Raw genomic sequence first — 19,491 nt, 5'->3', positions numbered from 1 at the left:
AGCCCTAGACCATGGATAGGTAATGTATTTACTTTGTAAATCGTCACCAGCCAGCCGCGCACCGCTTTTACACGTAACGGTGGCGGTCGGTGGCCAACAATTATAGGTCAGAACCTATATTAGCGATCAGCCGATGACAACGATCATCGGCTGATCGTTGTGTTTATTACACGGAACGATAATCAGCCGGATAGGGCCGATTATCGTTCCGTGTAATAGTACCCTTAAGGCCGCATTACACGTAACGATTACCGTTCAAAGATTCGCTATTACTGGATGGACTAGTGGAGATCCAGCTTAAAATATTGGGGGAGAATTATCAAACATGGTGTAAAGTGACACTGGCTCAGTTGCCCCTAGCAACCAATCAGATTCCACTTTTCATTCCTCACAGACTCTTTGGAAAATGAAAGGTGGAATCTGATTGGTTGCTAGGGGCAACTGAGCCAGTTTCACTTTACACCATGTTTGATAAATCTCCCCCATTCTTTTTTGAACCTAGAAGTCTATATATGTACTAGGTGGGATCCATAATTGGTATACATCAGAGAGTCCCATGTTGGGCACTGCAAAATAACAGTGTAAAAGGAACCTTTATAGTGCATACATTTTTTTTTTTTTTTTTAAGATGCCTATTCATGGGATAGGCTACCAATTTCTGATTGTGGTGGTCCAACACCTGGCACCCCAGCCAATCAGGCAGAGTTTACATTATGATTGTACTTTCTGAACCACAGATATAGATACAGTTGTATGCGATCCATCAGGATCTGTTTTCCCCTGACTTAAATTATGGGGAGGGGGAATAGAAAAAGATCTTTTTTTTTTCTTTTTAATCGTGCACAAAAACACATTGGAGCGCGTTTATTGGCAAATAATTAGCTTTATTTTAAAACAATGGCCATTGCTTTGAGATAACGTCTGTTATTTGCCATTAAATGATGGCCATCCACTCAATTTCAACAGTGTGGGTACATAGCCTTTCTGTGTTTTCAATCCACTCCTGGTTTCGGTTGCAAAATACTAAGCAAAAATACTGTGTGTGTGAACAAAGCCTAAGGGTACGTTCACACTTACCGGATCCGCAGCTGATTTTCTGCTGCGGATCCGCAGCAGATCCGCAGCAGATTTCATTTAAATAACTGAACACAGCATCAAATCTGCACCATCAAATCCGCTGACTTATTTTTTACCTCCTATTAAGCTCAATAGTAAAATATGTGAATACACACATTGTATAGCTGCATCATTTTTAATTATTAAAATAAATGTAAAAAAAACAAAATGTTCTAAAAATTTTTTAAAAATATTTATAGTATGACGAAAAAAAATATTTTAAATTGCCCAAATGCAACCGATGAGGATTTTTCTGTAAATTCGTAATGAAAATCTACCATGCTTGGATCTGGCTTTCTACTTAGGAGTTCATCCTCTTAAAGGAATCGACCTCCGTAAGATCCTCACACACTTGTTTTAGTAGCCCCAAGCAGTGAATGAAATGGAAAGACTGACAGAGGGGGGAGGCCGAATGAGCGGCTTCTAATCTCCCAATGTTATCTTCCTCAAGGTGTTGATTCTCAAGTGCTTTTCCTATCATATCCTTAATCTGCTGCGGCTTCTTCACACCTGTGGAGGAGAGGAATCATCTTACCTTGGGACTTTACTGAAGGTTTGTTTGTGCTAGGAGATGAGGTGTTAACCCTTGGACAGCAAATGACTTATTTAGAGATAGCAATCTATCTAAATGGTCCTAAGAAGTGGAAGGAGCATTCCTCAAACTTGGGGAGGATTATTGTGGATCTTCTAGATGACTCTTTATCACAGTAAAAGAAGTTTTTACAAAAATTTGCAACCCTATACTGGATTGAATGGCCGCACCGCAAAGAGATGACATACCGGTGTATAACATTACATTACAACACAATCCCGCCCAATACAAAAAAAAACTATTTGTCATTTTTAACTTTTTTTTTTTTATCCTGGTAAATAAAATTTTAGTTTTTGAAAAAAAAAAAATTAACAAATGTTTCATGAAATTTCACTGATGTAAGCAAAGTAATGAAATAAGGCCGTATCTAACATTGACACACATTGCTGCACTGCAATGTGTGAACACAGCCTATGGGTATGTACATACTACGGAATCCCGGAGGATCACCTGCCGCAGATTTCATCTCCGCTGACCCCATAGGCTTCATTCTATGGTTTGCCAGATTCAGACGTCCGCCCAAAGAATGAACCCGCTCATTCTTTGGGTGGACGGCGGAATCTGGGCAAACCATAGAATGAAGCCTATGGGACAAGCGGAGATGCGCACATCCGCCATCATCTACGATCGGGAACGAGCTGGGTGATCCACCAGGATTCCATAGTGTACACATACCCTATAAGTTTTAGAGAGAAGTTCCACCATTACCTGCTTCTCTCAGCTCCTCACTGCTTACTTGTATGACTGGGTAAGGTTGGATTCATTGGTCAATAGTTTCACCAAAACCAGGAGTGGAGTCGGCACAGGTCGAACTTTTAATGTGAATAGGGGAGATTTTTCAAACATGGTATAAAGTGAAATTGGCTCAGTTGCCCCTAGCAACCAATCAGATTCCACCTTTCATTCCTCACAGACTCTTTGGAAAATGAAAGGTGGAATCTGATTGGTTTCTAGGGGCAACTGAGCCAGTTTCACTTTACACCATGTTTGGTCAATCTCCCCCCATGTCTGCACCTTTTTCTTTATGGACCCACTCCCGTTTTTGTGAAAATACTGAATCACCCTCAGCGGATTCTGCAGCTCACCCCCGCTCGCGGCTGTGCGCATCTCTTCCCTTGCCATAGACTCCCTTCTATGGTCAGACAGATTGCGCCTTCCACCAAAAAAAATTAACATGTCAACCCAGATTCCGTAGTGTGCACATACCCTCAACCAGTCTAAGCACACTCCCTGTCCCCAATCGTTTTATGTGGGGTGCTGGCCCTTTAAACAAAAAAAAATAAAAATTACTTGTGTTTTTCAATACAAGTCATGTGAAAAAAAATTTTATCAACTGGTGCCAGATTTGTAATTTACTTCTATATAAAGATCTGAAGTCTTCCAATATTTATCAACTGCTGTATGTCCTGCAGGAAGTGGTGCATTCTTTCCAGTCGGACACAGTGCTCTCTGCTGCCACCTCTGTCCATGTCAGGAACTGCCCAGAGCAGTAGTAAATCCCCATAGAAAACCTCTCCTGCTCTGGACAGTTCCTGAGATGGACAGAGGTGGCAGCAGAGCACTGTGTCCGACTGGAAAGAATACATCACTTTCTGCAGGACATCCAGCAGCTGATAAGTATTGGAAGACTGGAGATTTTTTAAATAGAAGTAAAATACAAATCTCAGTTGAATTGAAAGAAAAAAATTAGGGTACCCCTATAAAGAATTGCATAACAATGCGAGAACAAGCACCAATATGCATATAGACATGTTTTCTGGCATTTTACCCCCTCTAGAAGTCTATCGGAAAAACTGTTTGTTTTTTTTTAACTGCCTTGTGGAACAGCAGCCATACAGTTTTTCTCTGGGTCACTTCCACTCCTGGTTTTGGTAAAACTACTGACCAAGCAGTCGGTCTTAAAGGGGTTATCCAGGATGAGAAAAACATAGTTGCTTTCTTGCAAAAACAGCGCCACCCCTGTCTTCAGGTTATGTGTGGAATTACAACAACATCCACTTAGTTTGCTAATCTTGATTTTTTTTTCATTTCAGCTCTTTTGTTGTGCGATTTTTTTTTTTTTTTTGCATGACACTGTGGTTGCCCATAGCAACCGATCAAATTCCAATTTCTTCCAGAGGCCATTTAGAAAAAATGAAACAAGCAATCTGATTGGTTGCTATGGACAACTGCTCCACCGTTTTTTCTCATGAGGTTTGCTAGATTTTGCAGCCTACGTATATGCACAGGGGTGGAGTAATCGGACTTATAACCCGATAACCCGACCTTTGTTGTCCATAGCAACCAATCACAGCTCAGCTTTCATTGTAACAGAGCGCCTTAGTATATAAAGGTTGAGCTCGGATTGGTTGCTATGGACAACCGCTCCACCGTTCCTTTTCAGGAGGTTTGCTAGATCTCCCCAAGTCTTTGCGGCCTACGTGCACACACAGGGGGAGATGCATCGGACTTATAGTCTTATAGTAACATTCCCTTTGTTGCCCATAGCAACCAATCACCGCTCAGCTTTCATTTTAACAGAGCTTCTGAGTATATAAAGGCTGAGCTCTGACTGGTTGCTATGGGCAACAAAGAGTATAAGACAACTCAATCAATTTCATCTTTGTTGCCCATAGCAACTAATCACAGCTGAGCTTTAAAGGGATTTTCTCCTATTCTGATTTTGAAAGTTAAGGGGTTTTCCGATTTAACCTTACTTGTCCCCTATCCACAGTATAATCAGGGGGTCTGACCAATATGCCCCCAGGGATCAATAGATCTGTCCCCCAGCTCCTTTGTTCAGCGGCTCCATAAAGAATGAATGGAGCTGCAGGTCGTTTGCCGTTCTGCTGCTCCATTCATAACAATAGAGCCGGGGCACTAATCATAGAAGTCGGACTCCCTAAGATCTCATAGTGGTCCCCTATCCAAGCAAGTTTAAATCGGAAAACCCCTTTAACTGTCCAAATCAGAATATAAGATGAAAACGGAACTGTGATTGGTTGCTTTGGGCAATAAAGACAATTTAACTTTTATATTATAATTATCTCATGGGGTTCTGGCAAACTCTTGCTCAACTCTACTCAATATAAAATCATATATATATAAATATACCAATAAAGCTATTTTACAGAGTGATAAAACTTTTTTCAAGCAATGTATTAAAAAAAAAAAAAACCCTTACTCTGCACAATGTAGACAGGATGCCCAGGCCTTGTACTAACACCAAGACCAACATGGCGGGGACTGGAAATCCCTAAAGATGATTATGTTATAGGCAGAAGCCACCGATAGGTCTTGTACTCTCCAGAACAAGAACTTAAAGGGGTACTCCAGCAAAAATCTTTTTCTTTCAAATCAGATGGTTTCAAAAAGTTATATAGATTTGTAATTTACTTCTATTTAAAAAATCTAGAGTCTTCCAGTACTGATCAGCTGCTGTATGTACTGTATGTTGTTTTCTTTTCAATCTGGCACAGTGCTCTTTGCTGCCACCTCTGTCCAAGATAGGAACTGTCCAGAGCAGGAGAGGTTTTCTATGGGGATTTGCTACTGCTTTGGACAGTTCCTGTATCGGACAGAGGTGGCAGCAGAGAGCGCAGTGTTAGATTGAAAAGAAAAAAACAACATACAGGACACACAGCAGCTGATAAGTACTGGAATACTTGAATTATTTAAATAGTAAAGTTAGTAGTAATAGTAATAAAATAAAAATTACAAATCTATATAATTTTCTGAAAACAGTTGATTTGCAGGAAAAAGATTTTCACTAAATAACCCCTTTAACCCCTTAAGGACACATGTCATACCTGTACAGCATGTGTCTGCTCCCGGGATACAAAAAGGGTCCGCATCACGAAAAAATTCCAAAGTTTAAAATTGCACATTTTTGGTCGCATCACATCCAGATAAATTGTAATATAAAGTGATCAAAAAGTTGTATATATACAGGCAAGGTACCATTAGAAAGTACAGATCTTGGTGCAAAAAATGACTCCTCACACAGCCCCATAGGCCAAAAAATAAAAGTGTTATAAGAATGGTCATAGAGCGATTTTAAGGAACATTTAGTTTGTTTTAATTTTTTAAAAGCCATCAAATAAAATTAAAGTTGCAAGTTGCATATCGTAGTAATCATTTTCTCGCTCAAATAATTTTTTCCGGTTTCGCACCATATTTAATGCAAAAATTAAGTCTGCCATGGCAAAGTACAATTAGCGGCGCAAAAAATATAAAAAATAAGGGCTCATGTGGGTCTGTAGGGAAAAAAAATGCAAGTGCTATGGCCCTTCAAACAGGAGAAAGAAAAAACTAAAGCTGAAAAGCGAAAATTTGACGAACCTGAACTCTCGGCAATGATTCCCGCTGTCTTCCACCTCCGATCAGCGTTTAGACGAATAAATCTTTAGAAAAATAGTTCGAAAATTTGTAAGAAAAATCGTTATTGCGATCGTTTTTAAGATCGCTTAAGCCCATCTTTCCCATAGGGTGAATCTTTAAAAAGACTGTTTACACTTAGCGAACTGCGAATTTTTAGCGAAAGACGATTTGATAACATGCTGAAAGATTAAAATGAACGATTTCTCGCTCGTCGCTTGATCGTTCGCTGTGTTCACACGGAACGATTGTCGCTCAAATGCGATCGTTATTGCGAAAATTCGAACGATAATCGTTCCGTGTAAACACAGCATTATATATTCTTATTGGGTTAGTAAAGAAAGAAATATTTCTACGACTGCTTAATACCTCTTTCTTCATCCGGTCTACACTGGTTCCGCGTCGACTCGAATAGCAATTCAAAATGGCTGTCTGAAAATATTTGGGGTTTTTTTTTCCACTTCAGCCACATCTTTACTGATGCCATTCTAGTTGCCGGCATAAAGCCAAGGCTTACCCACAATGCCTTGCTGTATCAATTAAATTTGTTTTCAAAGTTTAGATTCCTGCAACAGATGGTAATGTAAAGAGGGGAAAAAAAAGGTTCTGAAGCTAGCAAGATAACACATTTTATGTGACAATATGCAAAAACAAGCCCCACGAAAGCCTGCGCCTTGTGCTTTTCAGAATGGGCTACAGCATCTTCAGGTGGCTTTTATGTGTGAGTGCGTCTTGTTTAATATCTAACACTTAACCTCTTCCTATGCAGAATCCTAATGTGAAAATGACAATTTACCCATCTTATGTATCTTAGTTTGCTATTTTTATTTTACCGCCATCATCCGTACAGCTTATTAGCCCGTCGTTCTGCGTGGAGTCATGGAGGACTCTTTTGTAACATATGCTGACACTTTATTAGTACATAGTCTTTGAGAAATGTATGTCATCTCATGATCGCACAGCCATCCAGTCATCAAACGGATGTCAATCTGGGAGTACATAACAATGATAACATTCTGCTACAAAATGGCGGCACTGTCTCTAGGCTACACATATGGGATGGATGTTATATGGTCAAATTCACGTCATTTCCCCCATCCCAATACGAGCAATTGCATAAAATAAAGTAAAAGTGCCGGTCTCATGGGATGTCACCTTTGTCATGAGTTGCTTTGTGAAATTCATGATCTGCCTCTGTCACCTGTAAGTGTTATGACTGTGAAGTGGAGGTGCCGAGGAGTAAGAAAAGCTCAGTTATGAAGAGGTAGACCATGCAGTTCATACCGAGTGCTGAAATATGTAGCACACGAATATCGCCCATCCCTTAGAGCCCTATTACATGTAGTAGTGGATTATAATAGGTCCTTTTCGGGCAGTAGCCTAGGGCCCTGAGCTACTGGGGGGGCCATGGCCACCCAAAAAGACTTATACTTTCAGAGGTGTATTGTCTCCTGGCTACAGTTCCGCCATGATTTGCAAATAATTGCTGCTTTTTTACCGCAATTTTGCACAAATCAGGGCATCATTATATTATCTATCCTGTACTATGAACACCACACTAGTGCTGCTATAGTTACAGTGGGGTGGGGGCCCAAGCTTGGTCAACAGCCCGGGGCCTATGGTAAAGTTAATCCGCCCCTGATTACACGGGCCAACTATGGCCCAATCATTTTAGTAAACAAGTGATGATCTGCTACATCGGCGCTCGTTTACTGGACCTGTTAGACGGACGATGATCGGGCAGTAAGGGCTGTATGGACATTGTTAGCTATGTCCATGTGGTCCTTGCCCAAACACCTGATACTTTACCTCTCCCCGCTCCCAGTCTTCTCTCCTGTACTCCACAGCTTCCCGATCCCTTCCTGATTGGCTGTAGTGCCTGAGCGGCCTGTCAGCTGACTGGCCATTCAGCCAATCACAGGCCAGGACTGCCTTGGCCTGTGATTGGCTGGGCAGTCTGTCAGCTGACTCAGACGCTGCGGCCGTCGGGATTGGGAAGCTGCGGAGAACAGGAAAGAAGACACAGGAGATGTAAGGTATCAGGTGTTTGGGCAATTATCAGTCATCGGCCGCGCATCGCCGCACATTACACTAGCGATACGCGGTTGGCTCAAGATGATTTTAGGTCCAAGCCTAAACCAACGGTCAGCCAATGAAAGTAGTCATTGGTTGATCTTTTTCTCTATTACACGGAGCGATAATCAGCCATAACGGTTCATGTAATAAGGCCCTTATTGCATCACTACTACACTGCCTCCGGAATCCATATCAGTATAAGAGGTGACAGAGCTTTATGTGATGGATTGCAGTGGGCAAGCTGTATAAGGTTACCATGTGGCATGCCAGGCATCAGCTGTAGTGGTATAAAGCTCGATGTTCGGTTCAGATCCCAAACAAAAAAAAGACTGATCGGTTCGTGTTCGCTGAACATTCCCAAAAAAATAATGAACGTACAGTAGAAGTACGTTTCTGTCTAGAGTTGTGCACATGTGTACAGAATATCAGGTGCAAAGTGTAAAATACGTAATAGCGGAGCAATTACGAGGTGCGTAGCATTAGTGTATCATTCATTCACCCGTGCGTATATGCGCAATGACGTGCATACATGTATCACACTAGGCCGCAGTGTGCAGTCAGCTCAGCAAGTCAAGATGTCCCAGCAAGCCTCCCCGTTTGTCTTTGGAGAACTCAAATATATTGTGAAGATAATGGACAGGATGGACTATGATGGACGCCTGGTCACTACAGGGTTAAAAAATGAATCCTTATAGAGCTAAAACTAACAATTTCACAGTGTTCTAAGCCCTACTAGGTCAGCTCTCCCTCTCTACACTGACAATGTTCTAAGCCCTACTCAGTCAGCTCTCCCTCCCTACACTGACTAACTACCTCTGTGAATATTGCTGCCTAACTAAATTCAGATGCTGTCCCTGCTCTTTTTACTCTCCCTACTGAACGGCACAAGAATCAGGAAAGACTGAAAAAAATCGCCTCAGCGTTGCTTTCTTATCGCATGTATGTAACATACGTAATGCCGCTAATCGCACAGCCAATCACAGTAATGCCAGCAGTGAACATGGCTACTACATTACCTAATGTGCCTTTCCTCTCCCAAACGTTCATTGGCTCTTTCATATTGGTGGGAGGAAACTTATTCAGTTGCGTACGTCGCGAGATAAACATTCGCATATATTCGAATATGTTCTAAAATGATCGTTATAACCATTCCGATCATCAAACAAATTGTTTGTGATTGGCAAACACGAAAAATTTACTTTACGTTTGTAGGAACATATAACATTTATGAACATGTTCGCTCATCATCACTAATCTCTAATATCACAGATCACTAATGAATCTGGGTTTGGTGGAAAACATGGAGAACCTCTCATGTGAGCTGATTGGCCTATTACCTTTTAAGAGCCAAGGGGGAGATTTATCAAACATGGTGTAAAGTGAAACTGGCTCAGTTGCCCCTAGCAACCAATCAGATTCCACCTTTCATTTTTCAAAGAGTCTGTGAGGAATGAAAGGTGGAATCTGATTGGTTGCTAGGGGCAACTGAGCCAGTTTCACTTTACACCATGTATGATATATCTCCCCCTAAGTCTCTTCAACTTCATCTTTCCATCTACAGGGTCATGACAGGACTTTTTTTTTTTTTTGGGGGGGGGGGAGGGGGCAGCAGAACCAATTGTACAGTACATTGTAATGACACCATTAAGTTTTTCAAAAGATGCGCTGAAACAAATACAAAAAAATAACATTTTATTTGACATTGGTCTAAAAGTCCGCATAGACCTTTGGCCAACAATTTAAGGTGTAAGGGGTTCTCCCGAATGATCATCAACAGATGATGTTGGTGGTTGGTTGGGCATAGTGGAAAATCATTGTCCGATCCCTTTTGTTCTGGGAGAGATAAGCCACAGTCAGAGCTCTGGCTGCGGCGTACCACTCCAAATAGAGAATACAAGAACAGTTGACAATGCCGAACGTTCCTGTATATGAGGAGGATGGGTGGCAGGCGGGACACAGAACCTGGTCGACAAAAAGACCGCTCAGCCTTCAGTTATTGAAGGAGTATGGCCCCCTAAGGCAGTGTTTCCCAACCTTAAGCTCTCCAGCTGTTGAAAAACTACAACTCCCAGCATGCCACAGTTTTGAGAACTCTGGTCTAAAGGTTTACTCTTTTGATGTAAGTAAATAACCAGAAATCCCAGACAAGTGTTTATAAGCCGCGCTTCTGTACATCCAGGCATAAGAACAGATGTATGTTTAACTGGACCAATCAACTGGTGGGGCCACATAGTCATTTTTGTAGTTTTTACAATCTACAATCTACAATAGTTATCTGCCCCAGTCTCCTACAGCTTCGTTTTAAAGGAGGTCTGGTCCCACACTGTTCACTTCTTCTACCTGCTTCCAATTCGGGGAGTCGGAGTAGGACCTGCCCTTTCTACGACCAGGGTTCGGCTAAGTGGAAGCAGTGACCAGAGGTAAGTAATGGGGGAGGGGGGGGGGGGGTTCGGCAGAAATCAACGGAATGGAAGCTGCAGGGTTCATAGGTACAGATGTAGCAGAGTTAATAGAGTCATAGCAAGTTAACCAGACTTATGGTGTGTTTACACAGACAGATTTATCTGACAGAATTTTGAAGCCAAAGCCAGGAATGGTTTTAAAAAGAGGAAAAATCTCATTTTTTTTTTTCTTTCATGACCTCTTCTCTGATTATAGTCTGTTCCTGGCTTTGGCTTCAAAAATCTGTCAGATAAATCTGTCTGTGTAAACGCACCATACGTCTGGCTATTAACTCTTCTGCATCTGCATTTGCATAGACTTGCACAAGAAGTACAGATATGGCTAACTGTTAGGGTACTATTACACGGGCCGACTACAGCTCAATCATTTTAGTAAACAAGCGATGATCCGCTAGTTCGGCGCTTGTTTACTAAACCTATTAGACGGCCCGATAATCAGGCATTCGGGGTGCATGGACATTGTTAGTGATGTCCATGCAGCCCTTACCCAAATACCTGACACCTTACCTCTCCCCGCTCCTGGTCTTCTCTCCTGTGTTCCGCAGCTTCTTGGTTCGTGGACCGCCCTGACCTGTAAGCGGCTGAATGGCCTGCCAGCTGACTGGCCGCTCAGAGGCTGCAACTGCCGGGGCAGGGAAGCTACGGAGCTCAGGAGAGAAGTCCAGGAACTGGGAGAGGTAAGGTGTAAGGTGTTTGGGCAATTATCAGCCGTTGGCCTTACATCGATATTACACGTAGTGATGCGCAGTCGGCGCCCCGCAATTTTAGGCCCAAACCAAATACAAAGATCAGCTGATGATCATTGCCATGGGCTGATCATTGTCTCTATTACACGGACCGATAATCGGCTGAATCGGTTGATTATGGCTCTGTGTAATAGGGCACTTACTCTGCTATCTGTAGTTCAGTATGATTTTTTTTTTTTTTTAGTTCAAGCCCAGCACCCTATCAATTAACATAAAAACATAAAAAGAAATTCTTCCTGAAAACCCCTTTAAGAGTTCATAGATGTCCCAACTCTCCAATGTTACTGGTTTTATTTATCCATTAATTTTTAATCATCAAAAAATTAATTTTTTATACTTAAAATTAAAATTTTTTTATACTTTGAAAATTACTTCCAAGAAAAACATCGCCTACATCAGGTCATAGATACCACCAGATCCTAAAGTCTATGGCAGTATGTTCCTCCTCTACGAATCTATTAGTACTCGTGTATTATATAATTCTGGAAATCTGTGCTGTGTTTAAAATTCCGGCTTGAGCAGTGACTTTTTTGTTTTATGAGATAGTCTCAAATATGTTGGAGGGTAGAGGTAAAAAAAAGTGTAAAAACAGTCAGCAGAAAGAAGTTCAACAAAATCTGTTATTTAGATTACCACTTAACAGAATAAACAAGAGATTGGAATGATAATATTGTCTTGCGGAAAAAAAAAAAAGAAAAAAACAGAAAGCCATCTTGGTAAATGAAAACACAAGCTCTCTCATAATCCTATTGAGTATTCTTCAATCAAGATGCCGATCCTCATATATATATATTTTTTTTCTTTCTTTTTGCAGAAATGGAAAATTTTAAAGATATATTTTGAGTAATATTATTCTGGAATTTCCCTTACAATGAAATGTAAATTGAAATGAAAGCACTGATATATTTCTTATACTTATTTTTTTTTACAATTTTAAGAAAAGAAAATAATAAAAAAATTACATAAATATACACATTATATATATATATATATATATATATATATATATATATATATATATTATACACATATATATAGCGCCAACAGATTCCAATGGCAGGATTGCCTGATTCCTTTATTTAATGTGTGTTTGCTCATGCGCTGTGTCTGCATTGGTGTCTAAAGCTGGCCATGCACCTTCAAGAATTGACGGCCAGTTCTCTCTCCTGTCTTGCCTCACCATACACAGGAATGTTCAGCATGGCCGAGCGTTCCAGTGTTATCTTTGGGGAGGGAAGTATTAGGGTATGTTCACACTGAGGAATTGAAGAGGAATCCGCCCTTATTTCAGCTTGAAATTCCACCCGTAAAATATGGACGTAAAAATATCCCATTGTGTTCAATTTCCGAGCAGAGTTTTCTGCTGCAGATTCGCTTTCCGTCCGAAGAATTTACATTGTCAATTCTATGGCCATATTCCGCTAGAGGAATCCTATGGAAGTCAATGGGGCTTGAATTCTGCTTGCATTCCGCTCAAATTCTACTCCTATTCTTACTCCTATTCTACCAGAGATGAATTGGTGAGGAATAGAGATGAACGAACCTGGAGCATGCTCGAGTCCATCCGAACCAGAACTTTCGGCATTTGATTAGCGGTGGCTGCTGAACTTGGATAAAGCCCTAAGGCTATGTGGAAATCATGGATATAGTCATTGGCTGTATCCATGTTTTCCAGACAACCTTAGAGCTTTATCCAAGTTCAGCAGCCACCGCTAATCAAATACCGAACGTTCAGGTTCGGATCGACTCGAACCCGGTTCGCTCATCTCTAGTGAGGAATACTCGCCTATTCCTCAGTGTGAACATAGAGCTCTCCCAGAACAAAGAGGTTAAGCGGATATTTTTCATCACGCCCGACACCTATTTCCACCGATTTCATTTGTTGGTTGGCGGTCAGGAGAGCCCCATACACCCTATATGGCGGGTACGGCCAACAAGAGTATAAGGTGTATGGGGACCCTCAGGCAAATGGTAGTGAGCTTCAAATGATCTGTATGTATGTACCAGTTTGTAATCATGGCTGGGTTCACACTATGTAAAAATTATGGCCGTCATAATAACGGGCAACATTATGCAAATGTCCGTTATTTTTTAAATTAAGAACTCTATTTGCACATTGATGGCTGTTATAATGGTAGGCGGACGTCATTTTTACATAGTGTGAACCTAGCCTATCAGTCTAAGCACATATCTCTGAGTTATGCTAGTGTCATACTGTGTCGGCAGTAAACATGGGGTGCCTCTGATATAGATGCCTGATATATGTTTACTATGATATATGCTTGATGTAAACATATATAACTACTATAAAAAAAATCATACATAGGGTCTCATGGCAAAAAAAAAAAAAAATTATAATGTACTAGTATTTGTTTTTATGGGATCCACCGTGAGGGTCTGCACTAGTCCATCCAGTAAACCCCAATACATGCATCCTGAATAGAAAGCCACGTGACATCCTTGGCCTCTGTCAGATAAAGGGGGGTCTATGGCTCCCTTTAACACTTGTACTACGACCTATCCAAGTGCTTATATTAAAGGGAATCTATCATTAAATATAGGCTGCCTTAAATTAGGCCTGCGTAAACTACTACTAGTGTGAGAAATTTTGAACCGATGGGTGTATTACTTACATCATTCTGTTCAGCCGTTCTTCTTAAATGCAGGAGAATGTGATCCTTGTCACACCCCTCCCCCTGCCACCCACCTGCTGATTGACAGGTGACTGCCTATACACAGCATGGTCAGATAACTGCCAATCTGCAGCTGGTGGGTGGACTTTTCATGAATATCCAGGACTACTGGGCTCATGCACATCATAGAGAGGACTAGTTATTGTCCATGTTATTCAGGAGGATCTCTCTGGATCAGCTGCAGAGGACAATGTAAGTGATACATCATTCTGTTCAGCTTATCTGTCACTAGCTTATGCTACCCTGAGATAGGACGGCATAACCCTACTGACAGAGTCTCTTGGTGGATCTGCTTAAGGCTGAGTTCACACTACGTTTTTGCAATCTGCAATCTGTATGTTTTCATACGTTTTTTTTTTCCCCCTTAAAAAATTTGACTTCCATTATAAAAAAAAAGTGGATCAAAGCGGATCCCTTTTTTTAACGGACACAAAAATGAGGTTGACTATGCTTTTGGATCTGTTTTGAGCCGTTTTTTGTTTTTTTTAATAATTGCAGTCAATGGAAAAACGGATGCACGCAAATACATCCGTTTTTTTCATTAGTTTTTTGCAAAAAAAAAAAAAACTGATCGAAAAAAAAAGCAAAACGGATTGCCAAAACGTTAGTGTGAACCCAGCCTAACACTTTAAAATGCAATGTCTCACCACATTTGTTTCCTATCCCCAAGACGGTTACGATTGTCGGGGGTCCAACCAATGGGACTCAAGTAATCCTGAGAACGAGTGCTCTTCTTGGCTACCTCTGGCTTCCCCCTAAACAATAGGTGTCGCAGCATTGACAGCTGACACGAATTGGATCGCTTGCGGTCCCTATAGCTGAATCGGCAGTCATCATATATTTATTCCCCTATCCTGTGGACAGTGAATAAGAATGATAATAATAATAATAATAATAATAATAATAATAATATATTTCAACACACCATATTTGTGTGAACGTACCACCAGATTAGGACCATATACAGATACTGCAACCTTATATATCTTCATTTTTATTATATTAACAGCCACAAAACCCACTCACCCCTGCTAGATTGGGTAGGGGGGCATTGGATAGTGCTGTGATCGATAACAATAGGAGAATCATGGTACCCGCAGCACGTCTGGCCAGCATCACCCAATGTATGATAACTGAACACCCTGTTACAATGGAGGAAACATCGAGTTTTTTCTCGAGCTTCGTCAATTGCCTGATGAAATCTGACAGGAAACATGTAGGACAGTGATGTAAACTTAGCATCAGGAAAAGTGTGAGAAAAAGGAGATAGTGGAGTGAGAGTTAAATCGCAGCGCTGGGAGAGAAGCGTCTCTATCGGCTGTTAGTTTGCTTTCATTTCTGTTGATGGCACCTTTTTAATTACAACAAACAAACAAACAATAAAACCAGAATGTACCTTCAAGTAGACGTATACATGAGGCTAGTGTGCTCAGCCTCACCAGCATTGTTCTGGGGAAGCATACTGTTTACATGGTGTTTTTATTTATAAGGTGGTTTGCAGTTGTCACCGTACTTGTCAGTGTTCTTGTTCTAGAGAACTAATCCTCTCCCTAGTATCTCATGGAGCTATAAACAATAAAGACATCCGTCTGATTTATAGCGTCGCTTTATTTTATGTTTAAGTGTTGGTTTTCATTATAACCACAATAGCAATACGCCAGCATTCCCCGGAGGAGCGCAGATCTCCTACTTACTATTACATGGTGGATAAATAGAACGAGTTAGATTAATTTCGTTCTTTATTCCGTCGGCATACAGGGACCCTTATGATAGGGGTTTAAAAAGGAGGAAAATATGGATGCTTTTTCAAAACAGGATCACATCTGCCCATGGGTTTGTAGCTTAGCCCTATTTGCTGTATACATGACAACCTGTGCACAAATCTGGCGTTGTTTTTCAAAGAACGTTTCTGCATTTTCCTAATCCTGTAAAAAGGTAAAAAAAAAAAAAACAAAACAAAACATAAAAACAGGGAGCACAGAGGGTGGTGGGTACATAATAATGTTATAAGTGATACTTACCCATCCCGGTGCCCCTGCAGGTCTTGTGTTGTACCTGCTCTGCCAGTCAGTAATTGCAAAGGTGTCCTGCCTCAGTCATTGTTTGAGCGGGCGTTTCTGAGCAGGGCCGTGATGTCACAGGATACAGGAGTCTGGCGGGTCACCATAAGCACTGGTACTGCGGTTGAACCAGGATGGGTAAGTATTAGAGGCATGAAAACCTTGAGCACTCTAGGGTTCATTTGAACCTGAACATTTTGCATTTGTTTACCAGTGGCTGAAAAAGTTGGATGCAGCCCTAAGACCATAGGCTGTATTCATGTTTTCCTGGACTCCCTAGGACTGCATTCAGCTTCTTCAGGTATTCAAATGCAGAGCATTCAGGCGCAGCTCGGCTCAGCCACAGCGTCAATGGTCACAGTCACCCGACAGTCTCCTGTATCTCTTGCTATGACATGACGGCTCAGCTCAGAGATGCCCACTCAAACAATGACTGAAGCGGGACAACTTTGCAGTCACTGACTGGTGGGGTGGCAGTGGCACCAGAATGGGTCTCACTTTATTATTATGTTCCCGCCACTCCCTGTCCTTCCTGGTTTTTTTTTTATTATTTGGCCGGAGTACCCCTTTAACTACTACAGACCTATTATGGCACGCTGAAAAGTCTCCATCAGGATATCAGTACATCACGATGCAGTTGTAGGCTGGTTTCCTCTGCTTTATGGATCTTCCAGGCTACCCAACCAAACTATCATACAACATCCCATCTGTGTCAGGCCATCCCAACATCCAAGCCATGTGTCAGGCTTGAAAGACTACACCACTTCCTGTAGAACATACAGCAGCTGATAAGTACTGGAAGGCTGGCGATTTTTTAATAAAAGTAAATTACAAATCTCTGGCACTTTCTGACACCAGTTCATTTGAAATAAAAAATATTTCCCCTGGACTACCCCTTTAAGTCTATAAACAAAATAATCGACCTGTTAAGCATGACATGTAATAATATATTGTGCCAAAGTGATTGGTGTTAAAACACAGAAACCAATTTTAGACTGGCTTCACGCACATAATTTTTTTTTGTGACAACCCCCACTTTTTCTGTAGCTTTTTTTTTTCAAGGTGTCTTAACAGCTTCTTGTTCAATTTCTCCAGGCCAGATGTTACATTAAAGTTTATTGTGAAATATGAAAATACCCCATACAAAGGCCTTTTAGTTGGAGGAACTTTTGGGCGCAATGACATTTTTTTTTTTTTGTGATTTTTTCAATGGGATTTTAAAAAACAAAAATGCACCAATAATACTAAATAAAAAATGTCACTAAAACACAAGAAATTCATGTAATAGAAAGAAATACAGGTACTATAAAGAACCATGTGTGATGGAGCCCTTGGAGACAGATTCTTTTTAACCTTTTGGTACCACAGACAGTTTTTGCAAGATCTAGATCTGTCAGCCTAACCTTATAATATTTTTTTTTTGTGAGAAAAACACTTATTAACTATTGAGGGACATGTGTGAAGGTTCGTTTTTTGCAGGGTTTGGATTTTTGATCACAGTTTACTCCATTTTGCTTCTGAAAACCCAGTTATTTTTATGCACTGTTTTATGGTCTTTTGGTATGTGAGAAGAAGAAATAATAGTCTAGGTGGTTGGGAGTGCTAGTGACGCGACAACACTAGTTTTTGATTTCTCTACATGATGTATGGGGAAAGACACATCAATACCGATGAGTGAACTTGCTAATTGTTCAGGTTTTGCAACATTCGTCCAAACTTGAACGCTCAGCACTTGACTTCCAGCGGCTGGAGAAGTTGGATGCTGCCCAAGGGAGCCCTGGAAAACATAGATACACAAAGTTCACACAGTGTAAATTTTCAATAAATAACGGCCATTGCAACAAAGGACACTATTTATTGAAAAATAAAATTACATTGTGTCCTATGAAATCCCGGCCAGAGTTTATCTACTCTGTATACACTCTGGACGGGATTCCATGCGGTCACATAGAAAACTGACATGTCAGTTTTGTGTGGACGCTATTCATTGAATAGTGGCCGCACAAAACTGACTGTGCAGACAATGTAAAGTGTGGCGCCGGCTGCACTTTACATTGTCTGCTATGGTGATTTGGAATGCAGGCGCAGCCGAATGCACCCGCATTCCAAATCAAGTATCAGCCAGCGGGAACTTCACTGACAGCAGCGGCTCTGGGAGACGGCCGTGTCACAGAATGGACGCTGTCATACACTGTGTAGCGTCTTCTACCTTTTGACCCATCTGATACACTTATGGCATGTCTGGAGATCTTCAGATCAAGGGCTCCTTGGCCCCATTAAGCCTGAACCAGCTAATTTTTCCCGACCACCTCCAGCGACTGCTGAAGATGGTCGTGGGAAAAATAGCTGGATATGGCATATTACAGAATTTGTGTAAATCCCATTGACTTTAAAGGGAGCTTTGCAAATGGCGTATAACTATGGATATGCCAATAGGTCCCAGATGGGTATACCCCTTTAAGCTTTAAAGTAACATCTAGTCATAACAAATACAGATTGTAAATAGCGCAGCAATACATATACCTGTATACAAATTCTCCAAGCCTGGTTTCATACATGTTACTCAGTCATCCATACAATATTGCTCTGTGACAAAGAGAACGCATTGCTTTTTTTCCATAGGGATTCTTTCCTTGAAAGTCCAACGTCAGGTAATGAAGGCTGAAGAATCACAGATTGTTTAGATAATGTGTAATGTAAAGTAGTTCACACCTGTTTTCGTCAGTCTTTTTAGGTACCACTCAGTGTAAAGTTGCCACCATTTAACAACAATGATACTGTGTAAGCTTCACCTGGAACAGCACAAAGCTTATACTTACAACTATGGGGGGAGATTTACCAAACATGATGTAAAGTGAAACTGGCTCAGTTGCCCCTAGCAACCAATCAGATTCCACCTTTCATTTTCCAAAGAGTCTGTGAGGAATGAAAGGTGGAATCTGATTGGTTGCTAGGGGCAACTGAGCCAGTTTCACTTTACACCATGTTTGAAAAATTTCCCCCCATGTGTTCACAAGTATAATACATCTATGTAATAAGTACAAAAACACAAAAAAATAAAGGTACCCTTACCCGACTCGACCTTACCCGATCGTTTTCTAGATGGCTTCACAATTCTCTGGTTGTGTTGGACTTTTAAAGTGGTATTCCCATTTCAACTAATATAGTAATACTTGTAAATACAATCATTTAGCACCACTTTAAAAGCTTTGGTCTGGCTAGTGTGTATATATGGCTATAGTATATATATATTTATATATATTACACAATATAAATACACTATATCTCTGTACCTCTACATTATAGCTATATATACACCAGCCAGACCACTGCTTTTAGAGCAGAGTGGTTGTTTGTAATCTAGAATTTGAGCTGTCAACAATGGGAGGG

The 19,491-nt window shown here is 40.9% G+C and overlaps 1 long non-coding RNA gene across 2 annotated transcripts in view; it reads right to left on the bottom strand.

The window, feature by feature from the left end:
• The window catches only part of LOC138771281 (uncharacterized), a 49,383-nt gene extending 40,141 nt beyond the window's left edge, over positions 1–9,242 (bottom strand). The window contains exon 1 of one of the 2 annotated variants that reach the window (XR_011359590.1): positions 9,157–9,242. This is a non-coding gene — a long non-coding RNA (uncharacterized lncRNA). Of the gene's footprint in view, positions 1–2,416; positions 2,517–9,156 lie in introns of those variants that run through there. The other variant, XR_011359589.1, reaches the window with a different exon arrangement.
• Positions 9,243–19,491: the final 10,249 nt, after the last annotated feature.

The sequence above is a fragment of the Dendropsophus ebraccatus genome, chromosome 13 (genome assembly GCF_027789765.1).
Source record: "Dendropsophus ebraccatus isolate aDenEbr1 chromosome 13, aDenEbr1.pat, whole genome shotgun sequence".
Taxonomy (NCBI): domain Eukaryota; kingdom Metazoa; phylum Chordata; class Amphibia; order Anura; family Hylidae; genus Dendropsophus; species Dendropsophus ebraccatus.
This window is presented reverse-complemented; position numbering and strand designations above follow the sequence as displayed.